Source organism: Pinus tabuliformis, chromosome X (assembly GCF_031772625.1).
Source record: "Pinus tabuliformis cultivar Carrire ecotype Pingquan chromosome X, CPIR1, whole genome shotgun sequence".
NCBI lineage: Eukaryota > Viridiplantae > Streptophyta > Pinopsida > Pinales > Pinaceae > Pinus > Pinus tabuliformis.
In genome coordinates, this window is record NC_142308.1 from 96,702,377 (window position 1) to 96,719,592 (window position 17,216).

Here is a 17,216-nt window from a genome sequence, read left to right on the forward strand (position 1 = left end):
TGCAAAAGATGGTCGGGACAAAAACATTTAGCATGCGGGAAAAAGCCATGACATGAGCTATACCCCATTCTATGACCATCACCCTGGTTCCTACATGGCCCTTGATGAACCTCCTTTATCATTCAGGAACCCACGATTGTCCCAACCCCCGGTGGTTGATGCAATGCCCCCCTTAAGAGGGGGCATCCACTGCTATACTTTACATCCACTGCTATACTTTACACATCATGCTGTCATTACCTAGAGCCCCGAGCAGTTAACCAAAGAAAATCATAAAAAGGAAAAAGGCATATGAAGAAAGGTGGAAAAATCAAGGTCAGTGTAACTCATGCACCACGATTGCTCCCTCCTACACATTATTTACCCAAGTGTGGGCTTCCATTTTATTAGCTACCCTTGTACCATGGCATGTGATCCAGGTTGCCCCCTTTCATTCCCTACTCCATTCCATCATTATGCCACATGCCACCACCATTTGAAGGATGTACCACAGACATACCACCCCCTTTAGAAGTAGAAACCACCTAATAGGATGCCTAGTTAACCCTATTTGGAGCTTGGAGATATTAGCACATACCAAAGCCCACTATGGAAGGGCATGCCATTATGAAGTGCCCACTTGTTGTCCATGGTTTATAAACTCTTTTACTTGATTTCTTTAATGACTTGGTATGCTGGAAGGCATGGGGACACATTGGACCTTATGCAGGATTGCAGATGGTTTCCATTTGGGTTTGGTCTCCCTATACGGGGAACTGACCCCCAGAGGGCTACATTGGCACATGTACGGTGTGAGTAGAGATCCATTGGCCTTCACAACAGAAGACAACACTCCATGGATCCCGACAACCATTCAGAGATTGCTCGTGGTTCACTTATTGGACGAGGAAGATGCACTTGATCCATCATGCCCTACCAACCCCACAATTGCGCCATACACTTGGCAGATGATCCAAGACTTGCACGATGATGTGGCCTCACCTACACCATCATCCCAACCCTTGTAGATGATCTACAGGCGTCTTCGATTTGTTTGGGGACCCATAAGGACACTTGTGTGCTCCCACATACCATTTGGAGCACCATAGAGTACTATAAGGGGCCAAACCCTTGTCCACTGCTTTTAGAAGTCCAACTCTACATTATGGCACATATGGACTTCATTAGGCTTCCTCCAAGATCTAATGACATGCATTATTGATTATTCGACCTCTTGAGAGGCTTATTCTTTTGTTTATAAGCTAGTTTAGTGGGTTTGTCACCAAAAGTTGGTTATTTTGCACATTATTTTTTTGTAGGGGCTAATGTAGGCCTAATTAGCTAAATCGAACTTATTAGAAGTGTATAAATAGAAGTGAAGTGAATTCATTTTAGCATCATCACTTGGATTTGGAACTAGTATCTCTTTAGAGTTTTTCGATATCCTTCTTGGAGGATGAATTTTTGGAGCATGGAATGAATTTTTATGTTTGGATATTTTTCATATGTCTTGGAGCTTCTTGATGGCAAGTTTTTTTGGATGGTTGGATATATTCTTATACATGTAAGTATATTTTAATGTTATTCTTTCTTTCTAATTTTGTCACATACATTGTTGCTAGGATTTCGTTATACTAGGGCTTATTTGTTGCATCTCTTATGGAAAGTTGTGGAATTTTTGTTGTTGGATAGTGAATGCTTCATGTATGTGCCATGTATAAAGAATGAATGTTCCTAGGGATGTTTCATTATTGAAATTCATCTTGACAAGCCATTTACCTTGCAAAACAAAGTTTAATGTCTTTGAAGCTGCTTTTGCTGCTGCCCTAGTGCTAAGTAGAGTTGTCTTTGAGGCCTCCTCAACCTAGAAAATTCAAAGGTCTTTAGTCATAATTCTACCTGACTCGAATCTCCCCAAAGGATTAGGCACTAGTCCACCCAAAGGTGATCACCTTAAACCTATTTTCCTTCTCCCCTTTCCTCTTCTCTAGGTCAGCTAGGGCATCAATTATCTCACGATCTAGCCATCCAAATACTTCGATTTTTGGTCCACAATTGCATTGGTGTGTCCTCAAGAAGCCCTCCAAATTTCATGAGATTCCGACGGTGGGATCTTGAGATATCACAATCCCTAGCTCGAAGACCAATTATTGCCCTTAGTTTCTCTTAGGCTAGAAAGCTCACTAGGATCCTTACATTGCCTTTCATTGAAAATTGTTAGGATATTCCGACACATAGGAAATAGTTAAGTATAACTTGGTCTAGTGTATAGTTATTTATCTCTCTGTTTATTTCGATTTATTTATCTCTCTGTTTATACCAATAGGCTCTAATGCTTCCTTCTTTCTCCTATTGTGTCATATTTGTACATCCTTCAATCTTATCCTAAGTTGTTCTTAAGGGGGGATGTTAGGAACTTGGGATATTCTGACACATAGGAAATAGTTAAGTATAATTTGGTCTAGTGTATAGTTAGGTAAAGTGTGTTTATTTAGTATGTACTTTTTGTAACTTACAATCCAACGGTAACGATATTCTCTAGACATGAAGTGATCTGACGGTTCATTCTCTCTTCGGTATTACCGACAGTTGATCCGTGGCTTAGTACCCAATTGGTCCATGATCTCTATTTAAACATCATGGAGGGTCATTTGTAAGGTGACCGTTCATGAGGGAATCTTATGTAAATTTTCTTTCTTTTACACATAAATTGCCTGAAGTGGCTGCGTTGGCTCAGGCCATGGACTGTTTCTTTCTTTGGGGGGTTTTAACCACATCAATAACACTGGTGTAATGATTAGTGATCTGTTTGTGAGCAGTGTCCTTTCGTGTTCTATTTGAGGAACTTACCCTGTAAATTCCTACATGGTATTAGAGCTATTTGAGGGTCGCATTCGTTGGTGATCCAAATCCGAAGCTGGTACAACTGCATCCGAATGTCGTTTCCTAGATCTACTGTTTCTGACCACTTTTGAGCCGAGAAAACTGCTCTATTGTGTTAGGAGCATCTGTTCCAGTGAGGAACCTCTTTCGTTTCATGCGAAAAGGTTTCCGGTATCCCTAGCTACGTCATTTTTAAGATCTGAAGGTATACAATCTTTATTTGCAGTTTTAGTTATTTATCTCTCTGTTTATTTCGGTTTATTTATCTCTGTTTTTTATTATCAGATCCATACCTTTCATTTTTACGTATGCTCTTTGCCTTGTGACTTTGTGTGATCTGGGCAAATAAAAAACAGAAAGGAAGGATTTTTCTCATGCATATGCTCTTTTCCGCCGTGCCTTAGTGTGATCTTGGAAAATCAGAAACATTGAGGAAAATATTTAGTTTTCGGCGAAATGTAACTTCAAGCCGTAAGGTTTGGTTTTTTTTGCATGTCTGTTTTGGGTTGTGTGGTTTTTTGTTTTGTAGGCAAAAAGGGCTTTCTCAAGTAAGGACGCACTCCAAAGCTTCAGTGGCATTTAAAAAAAAACTCCTTTCTCTTTTCCAAAATTACTAACCTTTTAAACTAGCTCACTTGGTCCAAAGTTACTTTATGAGAATAGAGGTCTTGGGTTCAAGTCTTTCTTTTGTTGAGTTACTTTTTCAAAAAACTCATGTAACTTATGTTTTAAAGTTACTTTATGTAAAATTGTTCTCACCCATTATAAAAAGTGAGTCACTTATAATTCTAAAGTCTCTTTATCTTTTATTTAAGTTACAATTTAGTGGGTAGCTCACAAAGTACCATTGTAAAAGTGACTTTCACTTATTTATAAAAGTGGGTCACATAATTTTTTTTTTAAAGAGAGCTAATTAGATTAAATTTGGAGGGGAGGGGGTGGTTTTTAAAAAAAATGTAACATTATTATTCACTTCCACACATTCACGGATTTCGTTGGCATCTTCAACAACTTTTCTTCAAAAAGCCATAACTTCTTCATCCGGAAGCCATTTTCAGAGCTGTTTTTTTTGAATCAGCCTAATTTTTCGAGATCTTTCCATTGGAACACTTAGTTTTAGTATCTACAACTTCAGTTTCTGTTAAAATGGTATGTCCATGCCAAGTTATTCTTGACAGCACCAACTATTTCCAATGGTTGTCCTACATTGAGGATTTACTTAGAAGTAAAGGCCTTTATAGAATAGCTTCAGGCCAAGAGGGTAAACCTGAAGATGAAGATAAGTAAGTGAAATGGGAAAATAGGAAAGATCAAGCACATGGGTTGATAAGGGTGTCTATTTCTCCAGACCTTAGATTCCATATTGCAGAACTTGATACCCCTGATGAAGCAATGAGACAACTCAATAAAGTTTTTGGAATTAAAAATGAAATTAGAGCCCATCAACTCAAAAATGAGTTGCTTACGTTGGACCCCAATAATTTTTCTTCCTTTGAAGATTTTTGTCCAAGTTCAAGACCCTTAGACTTCTCTTAGAAGGTGTTAAGGTTAAGAAAGAAGATGGTAGCCTTATCTATTCCATTCTTACTAAGTTGGGACCAACCTACTCTGTGTTTGTTTCCACCTTCCATTCTACAAGAGAAGCCTTTATTTCTCAAGGAAAAGACTACAAGTCCCCCTCTTTTGATGCCTTTTGTGATTCTTTAATAAGAGAACAAGAAAAACTCTTTTATCTTGGTCTTCTTAATATTGGAAACTCTTCTAAGAAAACCTTAGCAGCCCAGCAGCAACCAAATTCCAAGAATCCTAAGAAGCAACATCTTAAAAAGAATGATACTAAACCAAACAAGGGTCCTAAGCAATTTCAGTCTCAAAATGAAAAATCAATTCAACAAAATGATAAGACAAATAAAAACAAAGGGAAGAACACTGACAGACATTGCAACTTTTGTAATCGTGATGGTCACTTAGAATCCAAATGATTTAAAAAGATGGAAGCCTTGGAAGCAACAATCAAGAAGCATAACATCCATTTGGAGCACTCTTCAACTTCAACTCCATCTTCAGGAATAACACTTTCTGCATGTGGTTGTCAATCATCTCGGTCTGGTTATGCACTAAATGTATCTTCTTTTTCTCATTCTCATGAGTGGCTCATTGATTTTGGAGCTTCTTATCACATGGCAAAAAACAAAGCCATGTTTTCTTCTTTAAATGATTGTAACACCAAAAATATATATGTTGGTGATGATAGATCTCTTAGTGTTGTAGGGACTAGAACTATTCATCTAGACAATGGTCAATTTAATGATGTATTATGTGTTCCTACCTTATCTTGCAACCTTCTATCTGTATATCAGATAACTCATTCAGGTGAAGGTAAAACTGTTGAATTTTCACCTCATGATGTTGTAATTAAGGACCTAAGAGATCCTAGACAGATTTTAGCTATTGACATTGCTGATGATTCTACAAGGTTGTATAAGTTTAACAACTTTGGGTCATCAACTCTTCCCTCGGTATTTGTTGCTCATAATGATGAAGTGAGCAAACTTTGGCATGAGCGATTTGGTCACTTAAACTATCGCTCCTTTCAAAATCTATGAAAGGAAAATATGTTGACAGGTCTTCCTATGGTATCTTGCAGAGATGATGTTTGTTCCGGATGTGTACTAGGAAAACATCATTGGGATAGTTTTGAAAAATGTGCCTCTTGGCATGCCTCAACCCCTTTACAGCTTGTGCACAGTAATTTATGTGGTCCACTTCTAGTTGTTTCATTCTTTGGCTACTAGTATTTCTTTACTTTCATTGATGATTTCTCTAGACGCACTTGGGTATACTTCTTAAAACTCAAGAGTAAAGTCTTTAACATGTTCTTCGCCTTTAAGGCCTTTTCTGAGAAACAATCTGGACATCGAATTCTTAAGCTAAGATCTGATAATGGCAGAGAATATGTTAACAACAAATTCATCAACTTTTGCACTGAGCATGGAATTCAATTGCAACATATTGTTCCATATACTCCACAACTAAATGGTGTAGCTGAAAGGAAGAATCACACCTTAAAGGAAATGGCTAATTGTATGCTTCAATCTAAAGGGCTTAGTTTTAATTTTTGGGCAAAAACAATTAACTATGCAAATTACATAGTAAATCACACTCTTACTAAGGTTTTAAAGAATATCACTCCAAAAGAAGCATTGAGCTCAATTAAACCAGATGCAAGTCACTTTCGTGTTTTTGGAAGTGAAGCATGGGCCCATATTATCGATGAGAAACATAAAGCCTTAGAACCTCAGAGTGAAAAATGTTGATTTGGGGTAGCGTCGGATGTTCTCTAGCCATGAAAATTGATGGAGAGGCTAAAGCACATGAGATCTCCAAGACCCAGAAATGGTTTGGGGAAATTCTACCCGGTGAAGGAGATATTAAAATAATTAATATTTTTAATGGGTTCCTAAGTCTAAACTTAGGAAAATAAAAATATCAATCGGTATTAATATAAAACTAGGTTAGAAGGTTCTAATGACATGGATCAAGCCAAATCTAATCTTAGGCGTTGATTAGAGATGTAATCTTGGCTGTTGAAGACTCAACATAAAAAGTATAAGAGGAGGCTTGAGGGCTAGTTGGAGATACACCGGAGTGATCAGCTAGTTCGATTTTCTAGAGTAGGGTTTGCTAAGAGAAATCAAACCAGTGATTAGAGTTGCAGTGAGTGCGAGGCAGAGAGGTAGAGATAGTGTTGGAAGACCAGCGCAGAGGCAACGAGGCAGACGCAGAGCCAACAAGAGCCATGTAGAGGCCAGCAATGACTGCGCAGAGGCCAGAAGGGCCTGCGTGAGTGACGCAGAGGCTGTAGAAGTGACGTAGAGGGTCAGAGAGGTTGCATAGAGCCTCATAGGGTTGACATAGAGGCCAGGAGGGCTGATGTAGTGCTTCAAAGAGGCGTTGAAGAGGGTTTTGTGGAGCAGGATTTTAGAATATCTACTTCGGAAGAGAGGTATTACTGCTAGATTATTTTCTCTGTCGGGTGAGCCAGTTTGGCACCCAGTGTACTCAAGAAACGCTGCTTAATAATGAAAACACTCAGAACTGTTGCACCGGTTTCCCCAAGTTGGGATTTTCCGGGGACAATTGTCCAGAAATAACGGCGTCCCTTGTGTGTTTGTCTATTTCTTTCAGCTGTTGATCTGTAGATGGTTGAGACTGTATTGTGTTTATTTCAGTATTTATATGGTTAAATAACTTGTTAGTAATTAAACTAGTAGGCGAAATAAACCAGAGAATACAAAAAAATTTCTAACGGGTAATACTTAGAAATTTCAACAAAAAATGTGTTTTTGTTGGATATTCTGGAGATGTCAAAGGATATAGACTTCTTTCACCTAAATCCAAAAATGTTGTCATTAGAAGAGATGTAGAGTTTGCTGAAAATATATCGCCCTATGAGCCTAGTTTGGCGGATGTGCCACCTCTCTCTATGCTTTCTATTTCTGAAAATATTTCTTCTTCAGATGATGACAACGAGGATGACAATCCTCCCCCACATTCTCGGGATCCTCCTTCAGCTCCTTAGCTTCCAAAATGGGTCTGTGCTATTCGGGATGCAACAGGTACTCTTGCAGGTGATCCCACAGATCCGTGACGTACACGTTCTTAGTTCGATAGAGCCTCTTCTTTACTGGCTCAAGCTTCAATGAATTATGATCCTGACACCTTTGCAGAAGCTTCAGGCCATCTAGATTGGGACGCAGCTATGAATGAAGAATATCATTCATTATTGGCAAATGATACATGGGATCTTGTTCCTCTTCCAAAGGGACACCAAAGGGACAAAAACTTGTTAGATGCAAATGGATTTACAGAACCAAGTTTGGACCAGATGGAAAAGTTGATAAACATAAAGCTCGTCTTGTTGCTGAAGGTTTTTCACAAGTTGAAGGCATTGACTATACTGAAACCTTCTCCTCTATTGCCAAAATGAACTCTATCCGCCTTTTTCTTTCCCTTGCTGCCTCTTTCAAATGGGAAGTCCATCAGATGGATGTTAACTTCTTGCACGGGGACTTGCATGAAGAAATCTATATGGAACAACCTCCTGGCTTTATAGAAACAGACTCTAGCCTTGTATGTCGGCTTAAGAAATCCCTTTATGGTCTCAAGCAAGCCCTTCGGGCTTGGTATGCCAAAATGGATAGCTTTCTTTTAGATTTGGCTTTTACAGGTGTCATTCTGACAATACTGTCTACACTAAGAAAGTGGGTAAGTCTCTTATCATTCTTGTTCTTTATGTTGATGATCTTATCCTTACTGGTAGTGATCCCAACCTTATAAACCATGTGAAGTCCAGCCTTAAAAAGTAGTTTGAAATGACAGACTTAGGACACTTGCATTATTTTCTTGGTCTTCAAGTCTTGCAATCCAAGGAAGGTATTTCCCTTTCCCAGTCCAAGTATGCCTATGATCTTCTACGCCACTTTCACATGGAAGACTGTAAGCCAACCCCTTCTCCCTTTCAGTCTGGAGCCAAACTTTCAGTCACTTGTACTTCCCCTGAAGTTGATGCTACCTTATACCGTCAGCTTGTAGGAAAACTTTTGTATCTGACCCATACCCGTCCTGACCTTTCCTTTGTTGTTGGCCTTATTGCTTGGTTTATGCAAAACCCACATGAAAGTCATTGGAAAGCAACTAAAAGAATACTTTGTTATGTTCGAGGTACAGTTCAATTTGGGATTCATTATAGTGCAGCAACATCTCTTCTATTGGTTGGTTTCACTGATTCCGATTGGGCTGGTGACCCTGATGATCGGAAGTCTACTGCAGGTTATGTCTTCGACTCTTCACTCTTGGTTCTGGACCTATTACATGGGCTTGCAAGAAACAAAGTGCCATTTCTCTTTCTTCAGGAGAAGCAAAGTATCGGGGTGTCGTAGAAGCTAGTAAGGAAGCCCTGTGGCTTCGTCAGATCCTGTCAGAGTTTGGCTTTCAACAGCAACATCCAACTACATTTTGGTGTGATAATCAAAGTGCCATTCAACTATGCAAACATCCAGTCCAACATTAGCGCAACAAACACATTGAATTACACATGCACTTCATTAGAAAGTTCATTCATGACCATGTTCTTGAAGTGCAATATTGTTCAACCGATGATCAAGTTGCAGACATCTTTACAAATGCTCTCATAGAGGCGAAGTTTACTAAACTTCGATATATGGTTGGAGTTCAGGAAGTTGTCACTAAGGGTGGATAGGCTCTAATGCCTCCTTCCTTCTCCTATTGTGTCATATTTGTACATCCTTCTATCCTATCCCAAGTTGTTCTTAGGGGGGATGTTAGGATATTCCGACACATAGGAAATAGTTAAGTATAACTTGGTCTAGTGTATAGTCAGGTAAAGTGTGTTTCTTTAGTATGTACTTTTTGTAATTTACAATCTGACGGTCACGATATGTTCTAGACATGAAGGGATTCGACGGTTCATTCTCTCTTCGGTATTATCGATGCTTGATCTGTGGCTTAACACCCGATTGGTCCATGATCTTTATTTAAAGAGCATGGAGGGTCATTTGTAAGGTGACCGTTCATGAGAGAAGCTTATGTAAATTTTCTTTTTTTTTACATTAATAAATTGCCTGAAGTGGTCACGTTGGTTCAGGCCGTGGACTGTTTCCCTCTTTGAGGGTTTTAACCACGTTAAGAATACTGGTGTACTGATCTGTGATCTGTTTGTGAACGGTGTCTTTTGGTGTTCTATCTGAGGAACTTACCCTAATCAAGTCAAGCATATCATTAGTTGCTAAATCCTATCCTCTTGACTGAACCTTGGGTCTACTTAGTCTCGTGTGGTTCCATGCACTATCAAGGTTAATTCTTCAAATATCACTTGGAACCCAAGTTTCCACAAGAATTCTTTGGACTTAGGGATCTCCTTTATAAGACACATATTCAAAACCTAACCCTAGTAGTTTTCCCCAAGCCCTTCCTAGAGAGCCTTCCATCTTGCCTTCCAAGACAAACAAGCCACATATTCGAGCTTCTCTTGTGAATAGGCTTCCAGGATCACCTCTCGCCCTATCATTGGTCCATTCATTTCATGATCCTTATAATAATGTGTCTCTTCCCATTGGTGAAAATCCGTAAAGAGTAGGGAGCCTTAGCCGAGGTGACCTTGGGGTATCGCTCCATTGTTGCGCTTAGCCTAGTAGTAACCCTTCAAGGATCCCTTTTTAGGACCTTTGCTAGTTTGAGCGGTAACAGTCCCTAAATGGAAAACTAAGTTAAAAAGATGTGAGGGCTCTAGGAGATGTTAGAGTGAATTGAATTACTTTTAAGATTATGAGCAAATATGATGTGAAATAAAATGAACTTCAATAACCGTCAAAACATGAATTAAAGATTAGCATATATAAAACCTGTGCCTTCAATAAATGATACTTGCTCAAAAAAAATAAAGTGTTTCAAATTGAAACATAAGTAACGCTATCAATCAAACAAAAGATGTTAGCAAGATATACATGATAGATAATTTGCTGTCAAGGAATGCTTTCAAAATATAAAATCATTCACAAATCCAAAGCATAAATGGAAGCAATATAAAGTGACTTGTAAAGGACAAAACTAAATTTTACTTGCAAAAGTGAAACAAGATGATACTTGCCTAAATAAGATAATAAACTCAAGATATTTGCATCAATGACAAGTACATAAAATAATTTGCAAGTAAAATAACAAGATGTGTTAGCATGAAATGCACTTAAACTAAGATTGAATGCAATTATCTTGGTAAATTTTTATCTAAATGCCTAGTCTAGATGTGACCTTTCTTTCCACTGTTTTGAAAGAAGTCTCTCTTATGTGAGTTGTGGAAGGGGTCCAAAGAAAGACAACGAAGACTATATTAACGATACCTTCCTTGGATTACCCAATACACCTGATGCCTCCAGTGCTGTAGTGACTGTGGCTTTGACCACTGCAAAGTCACCGTGTTAACCACATAAGTGTGTGTATGTCCTTCAAGTTGATGAAAGAAAGAGGTCCCTAAGAATATATTTTAACCAAGCTTATACTTCGAGGTAATTTAAACTAAATGCAACTATACTAATATACCTAAATGGGATGCAAGTAAGTCTATTAATGCTTGTATAAAGGGAAATGCTTCAATTAAAATGGAAATATGCTTAACAAGATAACTTGGATAATTGCTCAAATAATACAAGCTACAGAAACATAAGATTCATAAGCACATAAGATTTCAAGTTGCTTAAAGTAAATGCTTTGACAAATGATACGTCAATAACCAACTAAAGCAAAAAAATAAAATGAAGCTTTTAATGTATGATATGTTTGCAAAATGTCAAATAGCTTAAAAATATATGAGCATGTAAACAATGAACCTATTGTGAGGCCAACATGAAGCAAATTATCAAACTAGATCAACTTTGCCACATGAATGAAAATGCTTGCATGTAATAAAATAAGTTGCTTCAAAGTAAAATTCCAAATTATTCTTAAAAACAAAGAAACTTGAGATGCCAAGCATAAAAATGGAAACTAGTAGCAAAATTAAATCTAGAAAATTAGAATGTTATGGTGAGATTGTGTTAACTTTTAAGAAATGAAAACTAAAGAGAAACATGCAAGATCAATCCGCCCAAAACTCTCCTTCTAAATAAGGAGCAAATAATGCCTTGGGTGAAAACCCAAGCTCCCACAAGAAAAAACTAAGCTTTTATTAGATGATTACAAAGGTGAAAAACGTTCAAGAGGATCTCAACTAAAGCTTCAAGAGGGGTCTTTACAATATATGAGGCTTCTCAAGCACTAGATCTTCTTCTTGAAAGTCAAAATCAGAAAATACAACAAGATTGTTTTCAATGAAGGTGTTAGGTGTCTCTTGATGTCAAAAGATTAGCCTCTAATGGATGATGAATTCTTGTAAAGGAGAGGAACTATTCTTCAATTCGCACGACGAAACCAAGTAAGAGCTTTCTCGTCAAATGCTCACAACCTTGCCAAGTAGCAACCTTCTCTTTGTCCACGACCTCCTCAAGAAATAAACTTTGAAAGGGTTGGGAGGTCTTACAAGCGATTGGTTAGAGTTTTAGTAACCTGCCTTCAATCCCCTTATCATCAACACTCAACCTATGGGCTGCAAATCAAGCGACAAATTAGTGTAGATAAAAGATGTAAAACAACTAAATAAAACACAAATAGTATTTAAGTGATAGGAGTGAACCCCATCACTTGGTTTAGTGTAGAAAACCTCTCAAGTAGCTAATATAAAATCAATGAAACACTATTTCAAAAGATTTAAATTTTAATATGATTGCTTGTATACAAGCTATGCCTAAACGAATCCGTGCAAACACTTTTTCGTAAGATAAGCTATGAAAATTCAAATAACAAATAGGAGTTCCTTTGAAGGTGCTTCAAAAATGGGCTGGTTTTCCAAAGACTTCCCCTCACGCTTTATCCAACAAACATTCTTCTACAATACTCAAATCACACATTAGTCCATATAGATTTAGATGAACAAACAATGAATTGAAATTTATAGAAATTTATTTGAAAATAAGCTAGAACTTTCAACATCTAGAACCCACTCTCAAATCAAATGCTAGCACATGATAGTTTTGCTGCTTGCACTAGCAAGTTTATAAGAATATATTGAAAATGAAATAATTCAAAGCATAAAAAAGATTATACCAACAACTCACTATTAGTTTTTGCAGCATCAGATGTGTTTTAGCCATGAAATTTGGTGGAGAGGCTAGAATACATGAGATCTCCAAAACCCAGAATTTGTTTCTGGAAATTCTGCCTAGAAGTGTCTCAATTAGATTATTAACTTTTTTTTAAATATTTCCTAAGTCTAAACTTAGTGAATATGATTAATTAATCAATATTAATCGAGATAAGGTGAGAATCATCTAGAAACTCACATAGATCGATCTAGAGATGATCCTCGCCATTGATTAAGTTCTAATCTTGGCCGTTGGTGCTCCAACAATGGATTATAAGAGGAGTTCAATGTGGTGATGGAGAATAAACTAGTGCAGATACTCAGTGGCCCAGGCAGTTCGATTTTCTCAGTAGCCAACTCAACAGAAAAGATAGAGCCAGAGGGTGAGTAGTAGGTGGAAGAGGAGGGCAACGACATTTTGGGAGGAAGGTTTCCAGTCCCCGAAAGAGGCAAAGGAAGGAAGGTCGAAATTCTTAGAGGACCAGCGTAAGCTCTGCGTAAAGGGTGACACAGGGAGCTCAGCTCAGAGGCTAGGGAGGCAATTTCGAAGTCAGAAAATAGCTATGGGGTGAGAGAAAATTCTCACGATAATTTTGCCAGTAAGGGCATCTAAATTATTGTACTCAGAATTGCTGCTGAAGAATAATAATAAAACCCTCATCTGCTGCACCAATTTTCCCCCATTGGGTTTTTCCGGGGACAATGGATCAAACTAACTGTCAAAATTCTTGTGTTTGTGGTAAAATTTCTCAATTTTCATTATTTTATTTTCCATAATATTTTTATGGTGAAAATTGCAGTGGTGATTTTATTCGTTGTTTGTCGTAGCAAATAAACTACATAATTAAATTTTCAGTTAGAAGAATAATTTCTAGTTGCTGCAATAGATAAAAAATTCACATGGTATCAAAGCATAGTTGATCAGTCAGAGAGCCCAAGAATACGAAGGAAAGGAATTTCGTTGCTCAGCAAAGGGCAACAGGTCGAAAATTCCCAAAGGCAACACAATATTTTGCCAAGGGGTCGAGTTGCTTGAGGAAAGACTAGTTTTTCTGAGAGGGGTAGAAAAATTCGATCCTTCTAGATCAAGTGATTCTAGAGGCAGAGGAAGTAGCTCAGTACCTTCGTTGGACAAGTCTCTAGCTGGACGTAGAGGGTTTTGCAGCAATTTGCTAAAGCAGAGCCAACGTCAGGGTGGTAAAGAGGAATAACACTATAAATTTTTCAACATAACCATGGATGAAAGTAACATTCAGGAGACTTCAGATTTGTCTTCTAGATTGGAGAACGAATTTGCTTGCTTAGCAGTATTAGCTTCATAGAGAGTCTGGTATATAGACAATGGAGCATAAGCTCACATGGCAGGGGTTAGAGAATATTTCTCTAGCTACAAAGAGGAGTAGATGGACTTCCAGATTACTATGGGAAACAAAACAAAATGTACTCCAGTAGGGAGAGGTACCATAGATTTTCAGAGGGAGTCACGAGCAAGCACTAGCGCTACAGATGTATTGCATGTGCCAGGATTGGGTATAAACCCGATTTCAGTATCCCAATTATAGGATAGTGGGTGTGATATTCACTTCATAGGGAAGAAAGTATATGTCAAACACCCAAGCTAGAAAAAGGTAAGATAGATTGGAGTTCAAAGTAACAGATTATATTGGTTACAAATTGATTCTCCAATGGCACTAATAGGAAGTGCCAGTAGTAGTGGGAAGGAGCTGAATGAGTTATGGCATAGGAGAATGGGACATCTACACCATGTTGATCTCTGGTCTCATCGGATGTGCTCTAAGCCTCAAAACTTGCAGGAAGGCTAAGACACATGTGTTCCAGAATACCCAGAAATCGTTTTGGGAAATTCCACACGGAGAAAGTTTTATTAAAATAATTAATTATTTTTAATGGATGCCTAAGTCTAAACTTAGGAAATTAAAATAATTAAAGGGTATTAATTAAACTGAGGGTGAAACCTCTAGAAGAAGACGAGGATCAAGCCAAAATGATCCGAGGCATTGATTTGAATCTGATCTGGGCCGTTGGTTACTCAATGAGAAGATTATAAGAAGAGGCTTGATGGGCATTTGGAAGACACATCGAGTGAGATATCAAAGATCGATTTTCTTAAGAGAGCAGCGCAGCAGTTACTAGAGAAGAGATCAAAGGGATTTCTTGTAGTGAGGGGCAGGGATAGTTTCAGGAGGAAGTTTTCCTGATCAAGAGAGTACAAGGCAGAGAGGGCATAAAGACGTCCAGAGAGGTTGACGCAGGGCCACGCAGAACTATGCTGTGGCAATGTAGAGCTTTAGAGGGAGTCTGAAATTCTGCTGAGGAACAGTCGAGATCAAGTGCCGAAATTGGGGTGTGAGATCGGGAGGACAGAGGGCCGAAGTTTCCAGCCAGTAGAGGATCAGAGGAGGTGTAGTGCAATGATGCAATCCCAACAGCAGTGACGTAGTGACTACGTGGGTGTGATGCAGTACTGTGCAGAGGCTCATCTCCAACGCAGATCAATGCCAAATTTTCCAGTGATAGGGTGAGATCATCTCACTACTTTTTGTCCAATTAGATCTCTATATAGGATTGCCAGTTTGGGCATCTGAAGAATTGTACTCAGAAATTACTGCTTAATAATAGAAACCCTCAGCTGCTGCATTGATTTTCGCACATTGGGTTTTTCCGGGGACATTGGTCCAAAAACAACGGTGTCACTTGTGTGTGTTATTTCTTTCTTGCTCAGATTCTTGTTTCTGCATATTATTTAAGTTATGAAGGCTGTAGTTGTATTTATTTCTATGTTTACTGTATAATACTGTAAATAAGTTGATTCAATAGGAGAAATATAATCAGTCGTTGTAGTAGTGATTCGAGGCTTCTCGAATTTTCACACACCATAGAGCACTCAGGATGTTAAGAGAAACGGTAACAAGGGTTCTAGAACTTGGCACGGAACATGATGATGTGTGCAAAGGATGCGTACTTGGGAAGTATGCTAAGGCAGAATATCCAAGAAGTGAAAACAAAGCTAATGGCGTGTTAGGACTCATACATTCAGATATTTGCGGCCCGATGTCTGCTAGAGCTCTTAGCGGTGCCAAATATTTCGTCACCTTTATTGATGACCATTCCAGGAAAACTTGGATTTACTTCTTGAAGACCAAAGATGAGGTATTCAAACGTTTTAGAGAGTTTAAAGCTCTCGTGGAGAATGTGACAGGGAAGAAGATCAAGGTGCTTCGCTCAGATAATGGTGGAGAATATATTGATAAGGACTTCACAGATTTCTGTGCGAAGGAAGACATCAAGAGAGAATGGACAACTCCATATAATCCATAGCAAAATGGTGTAGTGGAGCGCAAAAACATAACCATTGTTGGAGCTGCAAAGGCTATGTTATATGACCAAGATCTACCCAGATTTCTATGGGCAAAAGCATGTAACATGACAGTCTATATTTAGAACAGGACTCCTCATAGAGAATTGGGGAAGAAAACACCAGAAGGAGTTTTCACAGGGAAGAAGCCAAAAGTTAGCCACTTCAGAATTTTTGGCAGCGTTGCTTATTGCCACGTGCCAGATAATAAATGTACCAAACTGGATCAGACTTCAAAGAAGGGGATCTTTGTTGGGTACTGCGAAACCTCAAAGGCATACAAAATCTACATTCCTAGCAATGAGAAGATTGTAGTAAGGCGAGACGTGAAGTTCATGGAGGACCGAGCTTTCAGAAGATCTTGTGAGATGCCTGCAGGTGATCAAAATCAGTCAACAAAAGCTCCTTTTCTCTAGCAGCAGGGGCAGTTGGTGGGACAGGCAGTGTTGGAAAATGTAACTATGTTCTGTCTTCAATAATGTACTTGAGTCATTATGTAATATACTTGTCAAAAGAATAAATAAAAGAATTATTATTATTATTATTATTGTGACTTATTAAAGCATGGGTTTCATGCTTGGGTCACCATGTTTTAGGTCAAAGTCTCCATTGACGACTTCTAGGATTTATTCTGAGTCTATAGAATTATTGTACATTTAAAGAGACCCTTCTTGGGAAGATCAGTCGGCCTAAGATCCTATTCGACCCCACAAAAAGTCTATAAAAGGAAGGACATCGAATTCATTTGGAGTATCGCTTCTCATCAAGTTCAAATTCTCTCTACTAGGCAGAAGTGCGAAAATCATGCCGCTGGGCAGAAGTGCGAAGTGGGTAGCTGGGAATGTCTGTTGCTGGGAAGCCGAAGTGAATGCAAGTTTGGGTGAGTCTAAGGAGTCAAGGAAAATCGAAATTTTGGTAGTGGTTTCTCTCTGTTTCATGCTTTGGATTGGGAGATCAAGTCTCCCAAGTTGGACTGTTGCTGGAAAGCTGTTAGTCGCTGCATAGTCGAATTTGCTGGGTAGAGGTCAATCTTCTGGAGGTTGACTTGGTGTGGAGGGAAAGTCTGGTCTTGGCCTAAGGTGAAGAGTTTCAAAGAATACTATTGAAAGGAAGAATTACTTTGACTGGGTTTTCCCCTCGAGGGGTGTTTTGCCCTGGCATGTGCCTACATCTTGTGTTCATTGTTTTATGTGCTGCTGCTTTTGGTAATTGCTTGATGAAATG

The 17,216-nt window shown here is 38.6% G+C and overlaps 1 protein-coding gene across 2 annotated transcripts in view; it reads left to right on the forward strand.

Annotated features, from left to right (window-relative positions):
* The window catches only part of LOC149138578 (P-loop containing nucleoside triphosphate hydrolases superfamily protein), a 295,440-nt gene that overhangs the window by 88,179 nt on the left and 190,045 nt on the right, over positions 1–17,216 (forward strand). The gene's annotated exons all lie outside the window — the stretch shown is intronic.